The 19,131-nt window shown below is 45.6% G+C and overlaps 1 protein-coding gene across 1 annotated transcript in view; it reads right to left on the bottom strand.

Moving 5' to 3' along the window:
• The window catches only part of ANKS3 (ankyrin repeat and sterile alpha motif domain containing 3), a 1,450,330-nt gene that overhangs the window by 325,879 nt on the left and 1,105,320 nt on the right, over nt 1-19,131 (bottom strand). The gene's annotated exons all lie outside the window — the stretch shown is intronic.

Genomic DNA, 19,131 nt, shown 5'->3' with positions numbered 1-19,131 from the left:
CCTTCGCTTGTCTCAGGGGCATCAGCATGTGTATTTGTTGTTGTAATACTGTGATCCTTTCTTGTGGTAAGAATGCTCGCATTCAAATGGTGTCTAACTCTGCTCCTATAAAGGTGACACGCTGTGAGGGCAATAAGGCAGATTTTTCCCAGTTTATTGTTATGCCCAACTGGTGACATAGACTGATGGTAGCGTCCCTGGTCTGAACTAGTTGATGCCTGATGGGGGCGGTAAGGAGCCAGTCATCCAGGTACGGAAACACCTGGAATCCCTGACGTCTTAAGTGAGCCGTCACCACCGCCATACATTTGGTGAACACCCTGGGGGCTGTGGTGAGACCAAAGGGCAGGGCTCGAAACTGGAAGTGACTGGCTCCCAGCCAGAAGTGTAGGTGACTCCTGGATGCTCTGTCCATTTTGACATGATAGTAAGCATCCTTGAGGTCGATGGAGCACATCCATACCTCCTCTCCCAACAATGGGAGAATCGATTGTAGTGTGACCATACAGAACTTGGACTTGTGTAAGTGATTGTTGAGTTAACTGAGATCTAGTATGGGTCTCAGGTCCCCTGTTCTTTTCAGCACCAAAAAGAATCTTGAGTAAGTCCCTAATCCGATTTAGTCTGAGGGGACACGTTGGATGGCTCCTTTTTCTAGCAGCTGCGAGACCTCTGAGGCTGCTTGATCCCTTTGACTGGGTGGAACGTCTGGGATTTTTCTGATTGGCGGGGGTACTGAAGAGAATGGAATGAGGTAACCTCTGGAAATTATCCGTAATACCCATCGGTCCTGGGTAATGCTCTCCCAGGCTTCCGGGTATAAGGAAATTCGACCCCCGACTGGCTCCGGATAAGCACAGTCGGGCACACCCTCAGGAATGAGAGTATGGAGAGCCACAGAAGGGGTTGTGGTTTCCCGAATTGCGGGGGCCCCCTCTGCCTCTAGGGCGACGTTTCCCTGAATAACCCCCCCTCCCCGCCACTGGAGGGGGGTTCACCTTGTGCGGCAGGAAAAAACCTCTGTGATTTCTTGAACCACATCCTCCCCCCCCCCTGGGCCTTGGGATAAGGCCTAGAAGGAAGGGAAAAATGGACCCCTATGGCAGACAGGGTCTTTCCCTCTTGCTCGCAACTTGTGAGGGTGTGTTTCACTTTGGTCCCAAACAAGGAGGAACTGTCAAATGGGGCGTCAGTGAAGGAAGAGTTGAAGGCCTCCGCAAAGTGACACAGGCGCAGTCAGGCTTGCCTTCTAAGGGCGACCCCAGAGCTTGCTGCCCTACTCGCTCCCTCGGCTGCATACGAAATGAGCCGCATGGACAAGTTAGCAATGGAGTTGAGGGCAGAGACCTGGGCGTTAACCGTCTGAGCCACTGTCTCAGGTATGTTACCTGCAACAGTATCTCCCAACTCTTTGAGGAGATCTCTCTGGAGCCGAGTGAAGTGAGACAGATAATTTAGCGACCATACAGTGAAGGTTGCTGAAGATAGGGTACATTTCCCATACCGATCCATGGTCCTAGACTCCTTGTTAGGAGGATGGACGGCTGAAGAAGACTCTGCTACTTCCTTCTGGGTGGCTGCCACCACCACCATGGCATCTACAGGGACTCCTTTTGACAGAAACTCTTTGCCCTGTGGGGGTGGAAAGGAATTTGTTGGAACGCCTGGGCACGGGCTCCACAGAATCGGGGTTTTCCCACACTCTTCGACAAATGAGGTGAAGAAGTTCGTCGAAGGGTGGAGACACCCAGGAGGCGGAGGGTTGAGCGTCAAAAGCCTTAAGGAATACTGACGCCTCCTCGGAAGGAGCTTTGGAAGGCCAGTCACCTCTTTGTTTCAGTATCTCCAGGATATCGGAGAAGGAAACATCATCAGAGGATGACTTGGGGGACCCTTCCGATTCCTCGAGGTCAGTATCGGAGGTGAGAGACTCATCCTGGGGGTCTATGTGCTTCCTCTTACACAATTTCTTTCTAGGAGGCTTCTTAGGCACGGACTCTGGGAGACCCTCAGAAAGTTGGGGACTGCTCGTGTGGGTATCCTTAGGGCCTGGCGCTCTACTGTCCAAGGATAGGTGAGTATCAGAAGCTCTTGCCGGGATGGTGGGGGACTGAATGACCGACCCGGGTGATGTAGCTGACGATCTGGCCAGCACGCTCCGCATGGCCTCGAAGGCTGGTCCCCCCAAGTCCGAGGACCGACCGGCCTCCGAGGTCACGACCGGAACCGGGGTCCCACGAGCCGATGCACTGAGTGGGAGGCTCGGAACCGACAGATGTCCCAAAGTATCCCCCTCGTGTCTGACCGAAGAGACCCTTGTCCCGAACCCTGTGGATGGAACCGACATGGTCGGAGCCGAGGTCGGCACCGATAGACCCTGAGGGGGTATCGGAGCCGGCACAGGAACATCACTCGGAGCGGAGCATACCAGCTCCGACGACAAAGATGTGCTCTGAGGAGGAATCATCGAAACGGTCATAGGAACTGGCTCCAGAGCCGAGTGGGTCGGAGCTGGGAACAATTTAGCCAACACCGGCGACTGCAGGAGCCTCTGCACCACCCTATCAACATCCAAATCAGAAAGCCTGGAGGATTTGGAGGAGAGCGATGGAGATTGGGATCTCTTGTCAGGTGAACCATGCATCATACTGGGCGACCAGCTCCGAATGGGTTCAAGAATAATAGGAGCCGACGCCGATTCAGTTAACACTGATACCTCCTGCGGCCCCGAGGACAGTGGAGCCGAGGAGGTAAAATCCAATACAGTAATCTTCTCTGGAGGCTCCGAAGAGGCAGATGGAGCCGGAGACCTTGTCTTAGCCTTGGAAGCTTTGGATTTAGACTGAGTACTGGAAGCCGAGTCTATAGCTTCCTCAAACGATGGTTTTAGAAGTCCCTTTAATATTAATTTATTTTTCCTCTCCTGGAGCACCCTAGGACTGAACGCGTGGCAAAAGCTACACGACTCCTGTAAATGGATGGCTCCAAGGCAGTAAACACACACACAGTGTCCATCCGTGATGGACATCTTATATTCATACTTGGAACATTTTTTTAAAGCCAGAAGGCTTATGCTCCTTCTGATCCTTAGACATCTTATAATTAGCGCTAAGCGAAACCACCTAGACACAATCACAAAAAAGGGCGGGAGCAACACACAACGTAGAAACACAAGAAAAAACTCTACTCGACACAATCTAAGAACCTCTAACTGAAACGGTTCTTCTAGGGGACACACAGACAAAGACAATCACACTAAAAAGTTTAGCTAACAACAGAGGGGAGGACTAGGTCCTCTAACTAAAATGGGACTAGCCCGTTGAACAGTTAGGGATACAAAAAAACACAACTATCACACTCAAACACAGCAACAGCAACAAGAAATAACTATCAAAATAGCTTCTGGGTATGAAATATCAAATTTCTCTAAGAGAAATAGCAGAAAAGAAGGTACTTAGCCACAGCCAAGTGAGACCACGTCCGAGCTACACAAGCGGCAAACGAGATCTGGGATATGGAGCAGTGCACCATGGGATACCCTCTTAGCCCAGCCAATGACAGACTTTGAGCTAGTACAATAGGCCGAGCCAGAGCCGATATTCGGCTCCGAACCCACGGGTAAGAATGTAGGTGAGATAGGACTACATAACATCTATGATTCCTAAAAGCATAACCGCCAGGTCTTTCACAGCTATGGGCAGGCGAAAGGAAGATGGTTAGTTTGAGGAAGAATGAAAATGTATAACACAGATGGAACATTATGGTGAGTACATAACTTCATTATCTGATATTGTCATTTTCATTCGTTCCTCAACCTGTGGGACTGAGACCCCAGCTACAGTAACCTTGGGCAGCCCTTATGGAAGAATATTCCAGAGCACTGCAGAACCAAAGGCAGCTCTATTTCTGGAAGTAATATCTAGCTTGTAGTGTGACACAAAGGTATGAGAGTTTGACTATGAAGCTGCTGCACAAATAACATCACTTGAGACTCTAGACCAATAAAGCTTGAGAAGTTGACAAAGATCTGGTAGAATGGGCTTTGACTTGGGTGGGCAAAGATGTACCCTTAGATGCATACACAAAAGAGATGCAATCTCTTAACCATTTGGCTAACGTGGTCTTAGAAAATGGTTTTCCTTTTCTGATATTGGCAAAGGATACAAACAATTGATCAGATTTCCTAAATGATTTTGTCCTGTCCAGACTGAAATGCAGTTGTTTATGAACATCTAGCAGATGAAGGATGCATTATCTCTTGTTTTGAAAACTGGGAAAGAAAACTGGTGGGTTGATGGACTGGTTAATATTCTGTAGCAACTTTGGGCAAAAAGAAAGGGTTGTTACATAAAGTGACTCTGTCTTTATGAAAAATCAAATGAGGTTTCAAAGAAAGAGATTGTACTTCAGAAACCCTTCTAGCATAAGTGATGGCCACCAAGAAAGCAGTTTTCCAAGAAAGGAATTTCAAATCAACTGTGGTCAACGGTTCAAAAGGTGGACGGACTAGTGCCTGAAGAATCACAGTCAGATCCCAAGGAGGAGTGGGATCCTTAAAAGGAGGATGAAGCAAAAAGGTACCTCTACGAAAGGCTTTGCACAACTTTTAAGACGCCAGCGATGAAAAATTTTCTCTCGTGTGATAATATGAAATGGCCGCCAGTTGACTTTTATAGTAGAACAAGTTGCCTCACTCCGAAAGATATCAGTAATGAAGTTTAAAACCACAGGAATGGGAGCAGTAAAGGGATCTAACTGTTTCTGTTGAGCCCATCTGGAGTATCTTTTCCATTTGCTCTTACAAACTTTCCTAGTGGATGGTCTGTGAGATTAAATCAAAATCTTTTGGATGGTGGAAGAAGGCCTGGAATGTTTAGTCATCATCGGACTTGGAGAAACCATGCAGTTAGTTTCAGGCATGGGAGATCTGGCTGACTGCCATGATGGGTGGTGTGACACCCCACCAATGAACCAGTAATAAAGTAGCCTCAATCCTCACCACTGACAACGGTGGGGACGTACACTGGGAGGATGACAAGTACACACACAGTATTTCCAGATGCAGCTCTAGAGTTGAGATCTCAGCTGAGTGGCCAAGCCAAGACCTCCAGCACTCTCTCTGTCCAACCAGTGCTTCGTGCCTCCTTGAGGTTAGATTTACACACCACACACACACACACACACACACACACACACACACACACACACACGCACACACACACGCACACACACACATGCACACACACACACCTGGGAAAGGCTGGCACAGGTTTACTAGCTATGCCCCCTTTTCCCTGGCCTTTAAGGTAGTTATCACTGCACCAGCCATGTCCTTATCAGCTACTTTAAGGCCCTTAACAAAGGGTGTCCAATCTTACTGTGTAATATTAATATTAATACAAATGGTAGTTTGACCAAGAGCAAGGCTATTAGGAGTGGTCCACACAGTGTCACCAAATAATTATGCAAGTACTCTCAAAACTTAAATATCTTTAGATAGAGTAGCCACAATGAAAGGTTTAAATATATTTAATAATAAATAATAAAAGAGCAAGAAAATACTCAGTATATAATCACGGTGACCTCAGAGTTCAAAATCACAGGAAATATTTAAAACAACATTGCAGGACAGTGTCAAATAAATAAAGAAAAAATATCTAAACTCAGCTTGCTATATTCCTGACTATATCTAAGAGAATTATGCTATTCTCTAGTAACTTACTTCATCAGAACAAGGCAGATGTGGTGAATGGTTCTTCTTGTTGTCAGGTCCAAGACAGAATACAGAATGCTCTGTCTCTTTAAGAGACTTTTGAAATGAATATCTCAAATGTTACTGCTGGGATAGCTTGCAGAATGACATAATTTCTTGTCATCTGACTAGTACCCAGGCACAATCTCCACTGCTGGAAGCTAGCAGTATTTAGCATCTACCTGTGAAAATACGTAAACCTCAGATCTTTGTCAGATGCTGGAAGTCATAAAACAATTGCATCCCTCCACATCTCAAGCCTAGTAATCATTTCACCTTAAAGACAATACAGAAACTTCCCTAGTATAGACATTATGTATCTTGCTGCCATAAAGTAATTTAATTTCAGCTATTTTTCTGAAGTTAACCTCCTGTATTCCAGTTTCCACAGTTAAAATATATACATTGAAATGGTTACAATAGTGCATGTACATTTCTGTTCTGTTTCAGTAGGGCACACTGTGGTTACATTTTAAGCCCTTTGCAAAAACTTTTTCAACACACACTTCTGTATCAGCAGTTTGATATATACATGGCATACAGTTCTAATACATTTGTAACACAAGCATCTTATAAATCATGTTGATACTCACAAATGACATTTGACAGCTGTGCTGGCAGTATCCCCCTTTGACACAGGTGGGACAGCAGATCTGGAACCAGTTCTAATGTCCATGGAGAGCAGATGAGATCAGACCACAGGATGGTGAACCAGACTTGCCAAAGCCAGAAGGGAGCAATGAGGATTACCCTGCTCTTCAACCTGTGTGCTTTCTGGGAATTAAACGTAGAGGTGGGAATGCGTAGAGTAGACTGGGGGGGCCAAGTATGAACTAGGGCATCTCTTGAGGACTGTACTTGCGGAGGGATCAGGGCAAAAAAACTGCTGCATTTGTTGCTGTGAGGGGATGCAAAGAGATCGCAGTAGGGTTGACCCCATTTGTGAAAGATCATGTTTGCTACTAATTGCTTTAGAGACCACTCGTGAGGCATCAGCAAGACTCTGCTTAGCCTGTCGGCTAGAATGTTGCACTTTCCCAGAATGTGCGTTGCAATTAGAAAGTGGTTTGTAGAGATCGCCCACTGCCACACTCCCATCGCTTATCAACAGGGGGGTAAGACCTGGTTCCTCCTTGCTTGTTAATGTAACACACAACCGACATATTGTCTGTTTGTACCGCAATACTCAAAAGAGGAAGAAAACTGTGCAGGGCTTTCAATGTTAGAAGGACTGCTCTCATCTCTAGGACGTTGGATATGCAAGATTAGACTTCTGTGATTTCCACGGGCCTTGGACTGTTTGTCATAGAAAATGCTCCCACACCCTATCTGGGAGTTTTCTGTGGACAACATGCTGCTTGGGGGAGGGAGAACAACGAAAGGTCCTTGTTTGATGTCTGAGGAATGAAGCCGCCATAGAAGTGAGGCTTTGCACACTCTTGAAAATTTTGATTGGCTAACTTAGATGCTGCTGCTGTAAGGACCATTGGACTGCTGATGTCCGTAGCAAAATTCTCATGTGTAGTCTTGCTGTATGTAACAGGGTAATCATAGCAGCTATAGACCCCGATGCTCTGAGAACTAATTTCACTGGCAGATTCGGTATCGACAGAATCTGTCTGATATGTGGTCTTAAGGTGGAAATTCTGTCTGGAAGGAGGAAGGCCAGAGTTTTGGATGTGTCCAGACGTGCTCCTATGAAGTCTATTACTTGGACCGGGTCCAACTGCGATTTCTGCATGTTGATGGTTATGAATAAAGTAGGGGCTAGGAGTAGCAAATAATCCCTGGCTTGGGGGAGTAGATGCCTGGTTGGAGTGGTGAGGAGCCAATTGTCCAGGTAAGGAAACACGTGGAAATCCTGTAGTCTCAAGTGAGGTGTGACTACTGCCATGCATTTGGTGAACACCCTGGGGGCTGTGCTGAGACCAAAATGGAAGACTCTGAATTGGAAGTTATTGGCTCCCAGCCTGAAGTGGAGATATCTTCTGGAGTGTCTGTTCATGTTAATGATAGTATGCGTCCTTCAGGTCTAGTGAGCACATCCAATCATCCATTTGCAATACAGGTAAAACGGACTGGACCGTGACCATCCTGAATTCTGAGTTTTTTACTGAACTGATCAGGGATGTCAGGTCCAATATTAGCCTCAGATCTCCTGTCTTTTTTGGTACTAAAAACAATCGAGTAAATCCCTGACCTGTGGGCGCCTTCTGGATGACTCTTTTGTCCAGCAGATTTGCAATCTCTAAAGCTTCTGATTCCCACTGACTGGGTGGAACATCAGGGAGGTATCTGTTTGGTTTGGGATGTCTTAAAGAGGGAATGGAATAGCCTCTGGATATGATCCTTTGCACCCACTGATTTGTTTGTGATGGCTTTCCAGGCTTCTGCTGGAGGGACAGATTCATCACCCAGAGACTCCCTATGCTGTGGAACAAAATCCCGGTACATGTGAGGCAGAGCACCTCGCTGGCCTTGTTCAAGAGGAATCTTGACCAATGGATGGGAGATCGCAGATATACCCCAGGGATTACTTCAGTGTCACTGCTTGACAGAGGCACAGAAAAATGATAGGCATAGTTTTTATTCAAACTAAAGGGGTGGCGAAAGCCACATAACTATGGGCTAGGCTTATAAATGCCCTTGGGCAGATAGCCTAGTATGAACCTATGAACCTATGAACCTAAGGATACGTGCCCCCCGACTGCCTCCAGAGAGGGACAGTCCGGCAACCCCTCAGGAGCACTGAAAGGGTCTGTCCGAGAACGAATCTTGAGACCCTTGATTTTGCGGACCCTCTCTGCCTCATGGGCAGTGCCTACTATTATTATTGTTTCCCCCTCTGCCGCTGGGGAAAAAAACTCCCTGGGATTCCTGTAAAGGAACTTGAGACTTCTTGAACCACAATTTTTTATCACCATGCCGATTCCTGGAGAAGGATCTTTGTGGGACAGAAAACTGGATTCCAATGGCAGACAAGGTCTTTCCATTTCTCTTGCTATGGCAGAGTGTCTCTCTGACAGTGGGTCCAAACAATGACAATCCATCATAGGGTGCATTGACGAATGACACCTTGAAAGGTTCTGCGAAGTCACACAGACACATCCAGGCATGACGCCCAATGAAACGGTGGCCCAAGAGGTACCCTCTGTAGCTTGGGAAACTAACTTCATGGACGCATTAGAGATTGACTATAGGGTGGCCATTCTGGAGAAAAAGTCCTTCCAATTCTCATCAGACATGGACTCTGGGGCAGAGCTAGAGAGTGCTTTGATTAAATTCCTCTGTAGCCTAGTAAAATGAGAAAGGTAGTTTAGCGTTCATAAAGTGAAAGTGGTCAATGTGTAAACTCTCTTGCTAATTCTGTCCATGGCCCTAGACTCCCTGTTAGGGAGAAGGACAGTGGAGTTTTCCTGAGTAAACTCCTTTTTGATAGTTGTTGCAACAACCATGGCATCTACTGGGATTCCTTTGGTCCAATGTGGTTGGTCTGTTGGGGCACTAAGAATCCTATCTGCACATTTGGAGATAGGTTCTACAGTGTCCGGCTCCTCCAATGCCTGGTTGATACTAAGTCGACAAGTGCATGGGGGGTGGGGGGTGCGGGGTAGGGATGGACACACAAGATGTAGATGGGCCAGACCCGAAAGCCTCCAAGAACACTATTTCCTCTGGAGTAGGGTTTTGGGCAGAACAACCACCTTTTTGGCACAAGATTTCTAAGACGTCTCGAAGGCAGACATCCTCAGGTGGAGATCTCAGGGACCCTTCTCCTTCCTCAAAATCGTTGTCTTCTGTGATGGACTCTTGGGGAGAATCCAGGTGCCTACTCTTACACCTCCTCTTCTGGGGTACCTCCTTGGGGTTATGCTCCTGGGAAGTATCAGACAAAACCTGGGGTTCCAATGGTGGAATGGCTTGGAGACTTTGCTGGGCTAGCTGTCCTGGAGGTGGCAGGCCTGGGGTCTCAGACACAGTACCGGAGGAGGTAAGGGGTAGATCCAAAATCATTAGAGCCCAGGATCTCTTTAATAAGGAGAAAACCCTCTCCAACACCTCCAAGGCAGATGGATCCAGAGACAAATAAGACGTTCTGCCTGGAGCCAAAGCTGTCGGGGCAGAAAGCACTTGAGCCTTACCGACTGTCCATCAGAAGGGGAAGTTAAAGCCAAGTTGTCGAACGCAGAGGCATCAACCCCCTGGAACAGACGTCTAGGCTTCAGCTCCGACAGTCATTCTGCTCTGACACGGTCAGAGCCGAGTGAGTCAAGGAAGCTGTAAGAGTTGGAGTTGGAGAAATAATCACTACTGGCTCCAACACCTCGACTCTCGGGGCCTCAGGACCACAGGACTCTGAAGCAGGAAGTCGGATCAGAGAAGGAGCAATGGACCTAAAAGGATAGAGTCAACTCACGGACCCGGTGGGGGACAGAGCTGGTAAAACCCCCATATGAATCTGTGTCTGAAGAAACTGCCTCATAAGCCTATCCATCTCAGATCCAGAAAGGCTATGGGAAGACCTGACAGAAGATCTGGAAGGTGGTTTACAGAATGTTTTGGGAGATCTGTCCTGAAAGGGAGATCTCGAGGCAGTAAGAGTCGGTCCTGAGGTGATGAGTTGACAGACTAATGCTGATCTGAGGATGATGGGTACGATGCTCAGGGAACCTTTTTCAGAGGCTCACTGGCTGTAGAAGCAGCCTTGTCTGGGGAATTTTTCTGTGTACCTTATGCTTTTTTGTGGAGGTTTGAGTCCTTGATATAGAAGAAGTGACCTCGGGGCTGAGGAAGAAATAAGGCCCTTCAAAAATCAGCTTATTGCGTGATCAGCCAATGCACGAGGATGGAACCCCCTCACAGCTGGAACAGGAGGTCTCCAGATGGGACAGGCCAAGACAATACATGCACTACCTGTGGGCATCAGATAAAGTAATCTTTTGCCCACATGAAGTACACTTTTTAAATCCTAAAGGTTTATCAGCCATTAATACACACAAAGAGAGAAGAAGGGAGGACAGGAAGGAAGTACACTCCTGAAAAGAAACGGACCACGGACAGAGACAAGACTTTTTTTTAAGATACCTATAAGCAGAGCTAGAGGAAAGAGAAAAAGGGTAATACAAGACAAAATTACTGACTTAACTGCAAAACTACCACTAGTAACTCTTAGCGGAGCTAAAGCAATCAGATCATAATGCTTCTTGTAGAGTGGCAAATGAGATCTGAGGTAATCTGGGGGAATAAGGCATTATGGACAGGGGAGGAGCTCGAGCATCGGAGCCTAAGATTCAGAAAGCAGCCAAGTCAGATACGAAGACTGGATCTGAGACCCACAGGTTGAGGAACAAATGAAAATGACAACATCAGATTTAATGTTATCCACGCTAAGGTGCATGTTGCAGTCTGTGCTCCTACCTACACTAATTACAATCTGTTCTTGTCTTATTTTTATTCCCCTTCTAGATGTGAAAACCAGCTTGTATGCTTTCAGAAAACATTAACTTTTAGCCTTAAGAAAAAGTGCACTGGTTACCTTGAAGAAAACTAAATTATACACTGTTTTAGTAAATGTACTGAAGTATTTAGGTACCAGGAAAGCTCTTATTCACTTCCAATAATTTTAACTTTATTTTTTATTCAGTAGCTTGCCCTTGTACCTTTTCATTTTATGACTCCCTCAGCAAATAATGCCCACAACTCTCGAGACTTACTGCCCGGGCCTACAGTCAGCTTGCCTCAATGGAAACACAAGAAAGTACAGTTGTGTACACTTACCATAAATGTAGATGCTCGAGTGTATTCACTGTTGCAGTCATTACATTTGGGTAATCTGCTGGCAGCTTGCCCTCAGTCGGCCTGAATTCCAAAGTCTTGGGTGCTGCGTCGGTTGCTGTCTTCTCTTCCATGACATCAGGTCGTCAGGGGTATAAAACATGCAGAACGCCATTTTCTTTAGATTTTCTTGCCCCCGATGTCAGGTGCCCCCAAAAAGTTAGCAGATATATATATATATATATATATATATATATATACACATATATACATGCATCAGTATAAACTTTACCTTCATCTACAAGCAAATAAACCACATAGGTTGTAGAAGAAAGAGAAGGAAAGATAAACTCCAGAATGACAGGGGGATGGCGGGAGGGTAACCTGGACTGCAACAGTGAATACACTCAAACATCTACATTTATGGTAAGTGTACACAACTGTACTATGTTCTTCGTGTTTCACTGTTGCAGTCATTACATTTGGGTAGAATCCCAAAGCTATGGTTGGGAGGCTGGAGCTAAACAGCATTAGGTGCGGCTATAAGGCCCTGCAGCACTGCAGTGGCAAAGCCTGCCCTGGACTTAGAGTAGAGAGGCAAATGATAATGCTTTGTAAAGGTGTGAACAGAACTCCAAGTAGCAGCCTCTAGAATGTCTTTGGTTGGTACTCCTCTGAGAAAGGCTGCTGAAGTAGCTGCAGCTCTGGTGGAATGAGACCTAATGCCCTTGGGCACAGGTTTACCATGGTGTAAGTAGCAGAAATGGATGCAGTGGCTTATCCACTTTGAAATTGTCTGCTTTGAAATAGCCTTTCCTTCTGATCCTGCAGCATATGACACTAGTAATTGCTCAGTTTTTCTTAGAGCTTTAGTCCTGCTCAAGTAGAATCTTAGCTGTCTGTGTACGTCCAAGGAGTGCAGAATTCTCTCCCCTTTGTTCTGCGGATTTGGATAAAAAATTGGCAGATGAATTGTTTGGTTAAGAGCCACACTGGAAACCACCTTAGGCATAAAAGTAGGATTTGTTCTCAGAGACACCCTGTCTGGGTAAAATATGATAAAAGGCTCTACAGCCATGAGGGCCTGTAGCTCTGAAACTCTTCTTGCTGAAGTAATTGGTAGTAGCAGAGCTGTTTTCCATGATAAGAACTTTATATCAGCGGTAGCAGCTGGTTCAAATGGAGGCAGGGTGAGCTTTTCCAACACATAATTGAGGTCCCATGCAGGTAATGGTGATCTTCTAGGAGGCCTTAAATTTTTGGCTCCTCTAAGATACTGCTTTAGTAAAGGATGAGAAAAGATTAGTGGCTCTGTATTGTAATGAGACGAAATGGCAGAGGAATGGATTTTGACTGATGAGAAAGATAGGCCTTTGTCAAGCATCTCAGTTAAGTATTGTAATATCTGAGGAATATGTGGTTCTGCTGTATCAGTTCCTTGTGCTTGATTCCAAGCACAGAATCTCTTCCATTTGTCAGCATAAGATTTTCTAGTACCAGGCCTTCTGGCTTCCAAAATGACATCCATCACAGCTGTACTGAGAGGGGTTGTTTGTATAACTACATGATCAGCCATGCTGCAAGGTTCAGTTCTGTAGTTGATTGTGCAGGATCTGATTGTTTTGCTGGGACAGTAGTTGAGGTCTTTGAGGTAAGGTCCAAGCTGGGTATTGAGACAAGTTCCTTAGGATTGGGTACCAGTACTGGCAGGGCCAGTCCGGGGCAATTAGTATAATTTTTGGTTTCTCTTGTCTGACTTTTAGGAAGACCTTGGGGAGGAGAGGCAGAGGAGGAAAGGCGTAAACTGATAGGATTTTCCAACTGAAGGATAGGGCGTCCACTTTCCATGCTTGTCTGTGATAAGTCCTTGTGCAGAATCTTTTCAATTGATAATTTTGAGGAGAGGCAAACAGATTTATGTCTGGGCTCCCCCATTTCTGTGTTATCATGCTGAAGACTTGTGGATTTAGTTTCCACTCGTGAGGATCCATAAGGTTTCTGCTTAAATCGTCTGCCAGTGTATTTTGTTTTCCTGGCAGGAATTGAGCTTGAAGATGCATCTGTTAGGTCAAAGCTGTGTCCCACAATTCCATGGCTAATCTGCGAAGGGGGTATGAGTGTGTGCCTCCTTGCTTGTTTATATACCACATGACTGTGGTGTTGCCCGTCTTTATCAGTAGTTGTCCTGGATGAAGTAAGACCTTGAAGGCTGTTAGGGCATTTTGAACAGCTAGCATCTCTTTATGGTTGATATGCAGATGCATTTGTTTTGGGGTCCATATGCCCTGAATGCATCTTCCTGCCATGTGGGGCCCCAGGCATAATCCGATGCGTCTGTTGTTAAGGTTTGGCTGGTAGGGGGAGAGTGAAGGGTCGTCCCATGTTTTGGTGACATGCCTTTGCCCACCACAGAAACTCCTGTTGTAGGCAGGGTGTGAGAGGAATCATTGCTTCCAGACTGTGAGAATGTTGACTCCATAAACTTTTCAGGTACCACTGAAGTTTCCTCATATGCAGTCTTGCATATGGAATCAGTAAGATGCAGGATGCCATGAAGCCCAGAGCCTGCAGAATTTGTCTTGCAGATAACTGGGTCTTTGTTGCCATCAGTTTGAAGTAAGTAGTCAGTTGCCTTTGCTTGTCTGGCATGAGGTAAGCCATCTGGGCAGTTGTATTCAAGCTTGCACCCAGGAATGTTATCTTTTGAGAGGGTACCAGTTGTGATTTCTTTTCGTTTATTGTGTACCCTAGGCATGTTAAAAGCCTTTTCACAAACGCCAGATGTCGAAGAAGAATGTCCTTGTTCTCTGCTTGAATGAGACAGTCGTCTAAGTAAGGATATATTTGTATACTTCTTTGAATGCAAAATGCAATTACTGGTGCCAGGCACTTTGTAAAGACCCTGGGTGCAGTAGATAAGCCAAAGGGCAGTGCAGAGAATTGGTAATGCATTAAGCCGGCTTTGAATCTGAGGTATCTTCTGCACGATTGTCTTATTGGGACATGCAGGTATGCCTCTTTTAGGTCTAATGTCACCAGCCAAGCATTCTTGCCCAGCATGGGCAGAAGCTGCTGCAAAGTCAGCATTTTGAATTTTGGAATATCCAGGTATGTGTTCAAAATCGATAAATCCAGTATTGGCCGCCAGGCCTTGTCCTTTCTGGGTACCAAGAACAGCCTTGAGTAAAAACCTTGTCCTTTTTCCTGTTCTGGTACTATCTGAATGGCCCCCATATCCATGAGGGACGTAAACTGTTTCTGAGCCTCTGCCCATTGATTTTTTGGCAGATCTGGCCAACCATTTGCCATTGGCAGAGTGTGGAAATGGAATCTGTATCCCTGTGATACGATGTTTAGTACCCACTTGTCCTGGGTTATTAACTGCCAATTTTGAGCAAAAAGTGCTAATTTTCCCCCTATGGGTGCTGCCAAAAGATAAGTGCTTGGTATAGGCAGAGGGAAGTCATTGGGATTGCTTTCTGTAGGTTTGCGCTTTACCTCCTCCAGATTTGGAGGTGGACGTGCCCCATTGCTTTGACCTGTATGAATCTTGCGCCTGGTATCTGGAAAAGTACAGTTTTGTACCTACCATAAATGTAGATGTTCGAGTGTTCACCCTGCTGCAGTCATCACACTTGGGTTATACTGCCGTCAGGCGGTCCCGCAGTCGGCCCGAATTCCAAAGTCTTGGTCCGGTGTCGGTTGCTGTCGCTTCTTCCCTGACGTCAGTGCGTCAGGGGGTATTTAAGAGGCATCCAATGCCCTTTTCTTCAGTTTTTCTTGCCCCAGATGTCAGGTGCCCCCAAAAGGTAGGCAAAATAAATATATATATATATATATATATATGTATATATATATATATATATATATATATATATATATATATATATATATATATATATATATATATATATATATATGTGTATACATATGGCTATATAAAAATAAAACAAAACCCTTAGGTACAAGCAAATACACCACAGAGGTAGTATAGGATAAAGTGGTAGAGATAAGTTCAGCTAGTTCAGAGGGGATGGAGGGAGGGTAACCTGGACTGCAGCAGGGTGAACACTCGAACATCTACATTTATGGTAGGTACAAAACTGTACTATGTTCATCGTGTTACCCTGCTGCAGTCATCACACTTGGGTTGAATCCCAAAGCTAAGGAGGGGAGGTGGAGTCAAACAGGGTTAGAAGAAGCTAGTAGGCCCTGCAAAACTGCAGTGGCAAAACCAGCTCTAGTCTTAGAGTAAAGAGGTAAGTGATAGTGTTTGGTGAAGGTGTGCACTGAACTCCAAGTAGCAGCTTCCAGAATATCCTTGGTTGGCACTCCCCTGAGAAAGGCTGCTGATGTAGCTGTAGCCCTGGTAGAGTGGGACCTAATGTTAGCAGGTACTGGTTTCCCAAGATGTGTGTAGCAGAAACGTATGCAATGTCCTATCCATTTAGAAATGGTCTGTTTTGAGATAGCTTTTCCTTGTGATCCTGTAGCATAGGCTACAAAGAGCTGGTCAGTTTTTCTGAAAGCCTTAGTTTTATCCAAGTAGTAACGTAATTGCCTGTGAATGTCCAAAGAGTGCAGGAGTCTTTCTCCTTTGTTCTGGGGATTTGGGAAGAAGGTGGACAAGTGAATGGTTTGGTTTAGGGCCACACTGGATACCACCTTTGGCATAAAGGAAGGATTAGTTCGTAGAGAAACTCTGTCTTGATGAAAAATGAGGAAAGGTTCCACTGCCATTAGTGCCTGTAGCTTTGAGACTCTTCTAGCTGAGGTTATTGCTAGTAGTAGGGCAGTTTTCCATGAAAGAAATTTTAAATCAGTTGAAAAAGCTGGTTCAAAGGGCGGCAGTGTAAGCTTTTCCAGGACAAAGTTGAGATCCCAAGTAGGTGTTGGAGCTCTCCTTGGCGGTCTTAAGTTCTTAGCCCATCTGAGGTACTGTGCTAGGAGTGGACGTGAAAATAAAGGAGGATCCGTGCTGCAATGAGCTGAAATTGCTGAGGCGTGGATCTTAATAGATGAAAAGGAAAGTCCTTTGTGTAACATCTCAGTTAAATATTGTAGAATCTGAGGAATGTTCAGCTCCGGGGGATTTAGGCCTTTAGCCTGGTTCCAGGCGCAAAATCTTTTCCATTTGTCTGAATAGGTTTTCCTGGTGCTGGGTCTCCTGGCCTCCAGAATGACATCCATAACAGCTTTGGATAAAGGTGTTGGCTGGTTGCTTAGGTAATTTGCCATGCAGCCAGGTTTAGACTCTTGAGATGGCTGTGTAGAATCAGATTGTCTCGCTGGGTGAGCAGGTGAGGAATTTGTGGCAAAATCCATGGTGGGCCCTGGGCCATGTTCCTTAAAATTGGATATCAATGTTGGCGTGGCCAGTCTGGTGCAACAAGAATCATTTGTGGCCTCTTTAATCTGACTTTCAGCAGTACCTTTGCTAGAAGAGACAGTGGAGGGAAGGCATATACTGTTAATGTTTTCCAACTGAATGAGAGGGCGTCCACTTTCCAAGCTAGTGGATGGAAGGTCCTTGTGCAAAATTTTTGAAGTTGGTGGTTGTGGGGGCCTGCAAACAGATCTATGTCTGGGCATCCCCATTTTTGAGCTATCATTGCAAATACTTGTGGATCTATTTTCCATTCATGTGGATCCATGATGTTTCTGCTTAGGTCGTCTGTCAATGTGTTTTTCTTTCCTGGCAGGAATTGTGCTCGTAATTGAACCTGGTAAGACAATGCAGTGTTCCACAAGGTCATTGCTTGCCTGCATAGAGAGTAGGAATGTGTGCCCCCTTGCTTGTTTATGTACCACATTACTGTGGTATTGTCCGTCTTTATTGTTAGTTGTCCTGGGTGTAGAAGGTCCTTGAAAGCTGTTAGGGCATTCTGCACTGCTAGCATTTCTTTTTGATTGATACGCAGGTGTCTCTAATCTGTAGTCCATTTGCCCTGAATGCTCTGTCCTGCCATGTGTGCTCCCCAGGCATAGTCCGATGCATCTGTTGTCATAGTTTGCCTGGCTGTGGGTAAGGTGAAAGGCTGATCCTTGTTGAGGTGACATGCCTGTGCCCACCACAGACACTCCTGTTGAAGGCAGGGAATGAATGGAATCATTGTTTCCAAGCTGTGGCTGTGCTGAGTCCATACACTTTTCAGGTACCATTGTAATTTCCTCATATGCAGTTTTGCAAATGGTATTAGTAGTATGCAAGATGCCATGAATCCCAAGGCCTGCAGAATTTTTCTTGCAGGGAGTTGGGTCTTTGTTGCCATTATTTTGAAATATTGAAACAGCTGTCGTTGTTTGTCTAGCGTGAGATAAACCATCTGGGCCGTTGTATTCAAGCTGGCACCCAGGAATATTATGTTTTGTGAGGGCACTAGTTTAGATTTCTTTTCGTTTATTGTGTACCCTAGACAACTTAGAAGGTGTTTGACAAATGCCAGATGCTGTAAAAGAATGTCCTTGCTTTCTGCTTGAATAAGACAGTCGTCCAGGTATGGATATATTTGAATTTCTCTGTCTGCAGTATGCAATTACTGGTGCCAGGCATTTTGTGAAGACCCTGGGCGCAGTAGATAAGCCAAAGGGCAGTGCAGAGAATTGATAATGCGTTGAACCTGCAATGAAGCGGAGGTATCTTCTGCAATTTTGTCTGATAGGGACATGCAGGTATGCCTCCTTGAGGTCCAAAGTGACTAGCCAAGCATTCTTGCCCAGCATGGGAAGAAGCTGCTGTAGTGTTAGCATCTTGAATTTTGGTACTTGCAGATAGGTGTTCAGAACTGAAAGATCCAGAATGGGTCTCCATGCTTTGTCCTTTCTTGGAACCAGGAAGAGTCTTGAGTAAAATCCTTGTCCTTGCTCCTGTAGGTACCTGTTGAATGGCTCTCATGTTCATGAGAGCTGTAATTTGTTTTTGTGCCTCTGCCCATTGATTTGGTGGCAGGTTTGGCATTCCTGTGATCCTTGGTAAGGTATGAAAGTGGAATCTGTATCCTTGAGAGACAATGTTTAGAACCCATTTGTCTTTTGTGATGATGCGCCAGTTGTCTTCAAAAAATGCTAGTTTTCCTTCCAAGGGTGTTGCCAGGAGAGATTTGCTTGGTAGTTTGAGGATAGAGTCATTGTGTCTGCCTTCTGTTAGTTTGGGGCCTGTCTTCTCCTCCTTTCTGGGTAGCAGAACCCCATTGGCGAGGTTTGTAAGGGCCCTGTGACTGACCTCTGCCCATTGGGCGTCTGTATTTGCCTCTCTGTGATCTGTCGGAAGCTGGAAAGGACCAATTTTTTGTTGGCCAATTTCTGCTGAAGCGAGGGGGTTGTACCTGCAAGAAATCCTTGACCGTTTGCATAGATTTAGCCTTATCCTCCATTTTCTTTAAAACCTCTTCTGCTTTGACACCAAATAATACATCCTGTTGTAAAGGTGCATCTAATAATTTTGCTTTAACATAGTCAGGGAGGGTTTGCTCTTTTAACCAAGCATGTCTACGAATGACAGAGCCAGTAACAGCTGCTCTACAGGAAGCTTCCAGTGAATCAAATCCGCATTGTAAAGTATGCTTGCCCACCTGTTCAGCTGCATGCAACAGATCCTGCATTTC

Source organism: Protopterus annectens, chromosome 12.part0, assembly GCF_019279795.1.
Source record: "Protopterus annectens isolate FY-2018-M chromosome 12.part0, PAN1.0, whole genome shotgun sequence".
NCBI lineage: Eukaryota > Metazoa > Chordata > Ceratodontiformes > Protopteridae > Protopterus > Protopterus annectens.
This window is presented reverse-complemented; position numbering and strand designations above follow the sequence as displayed.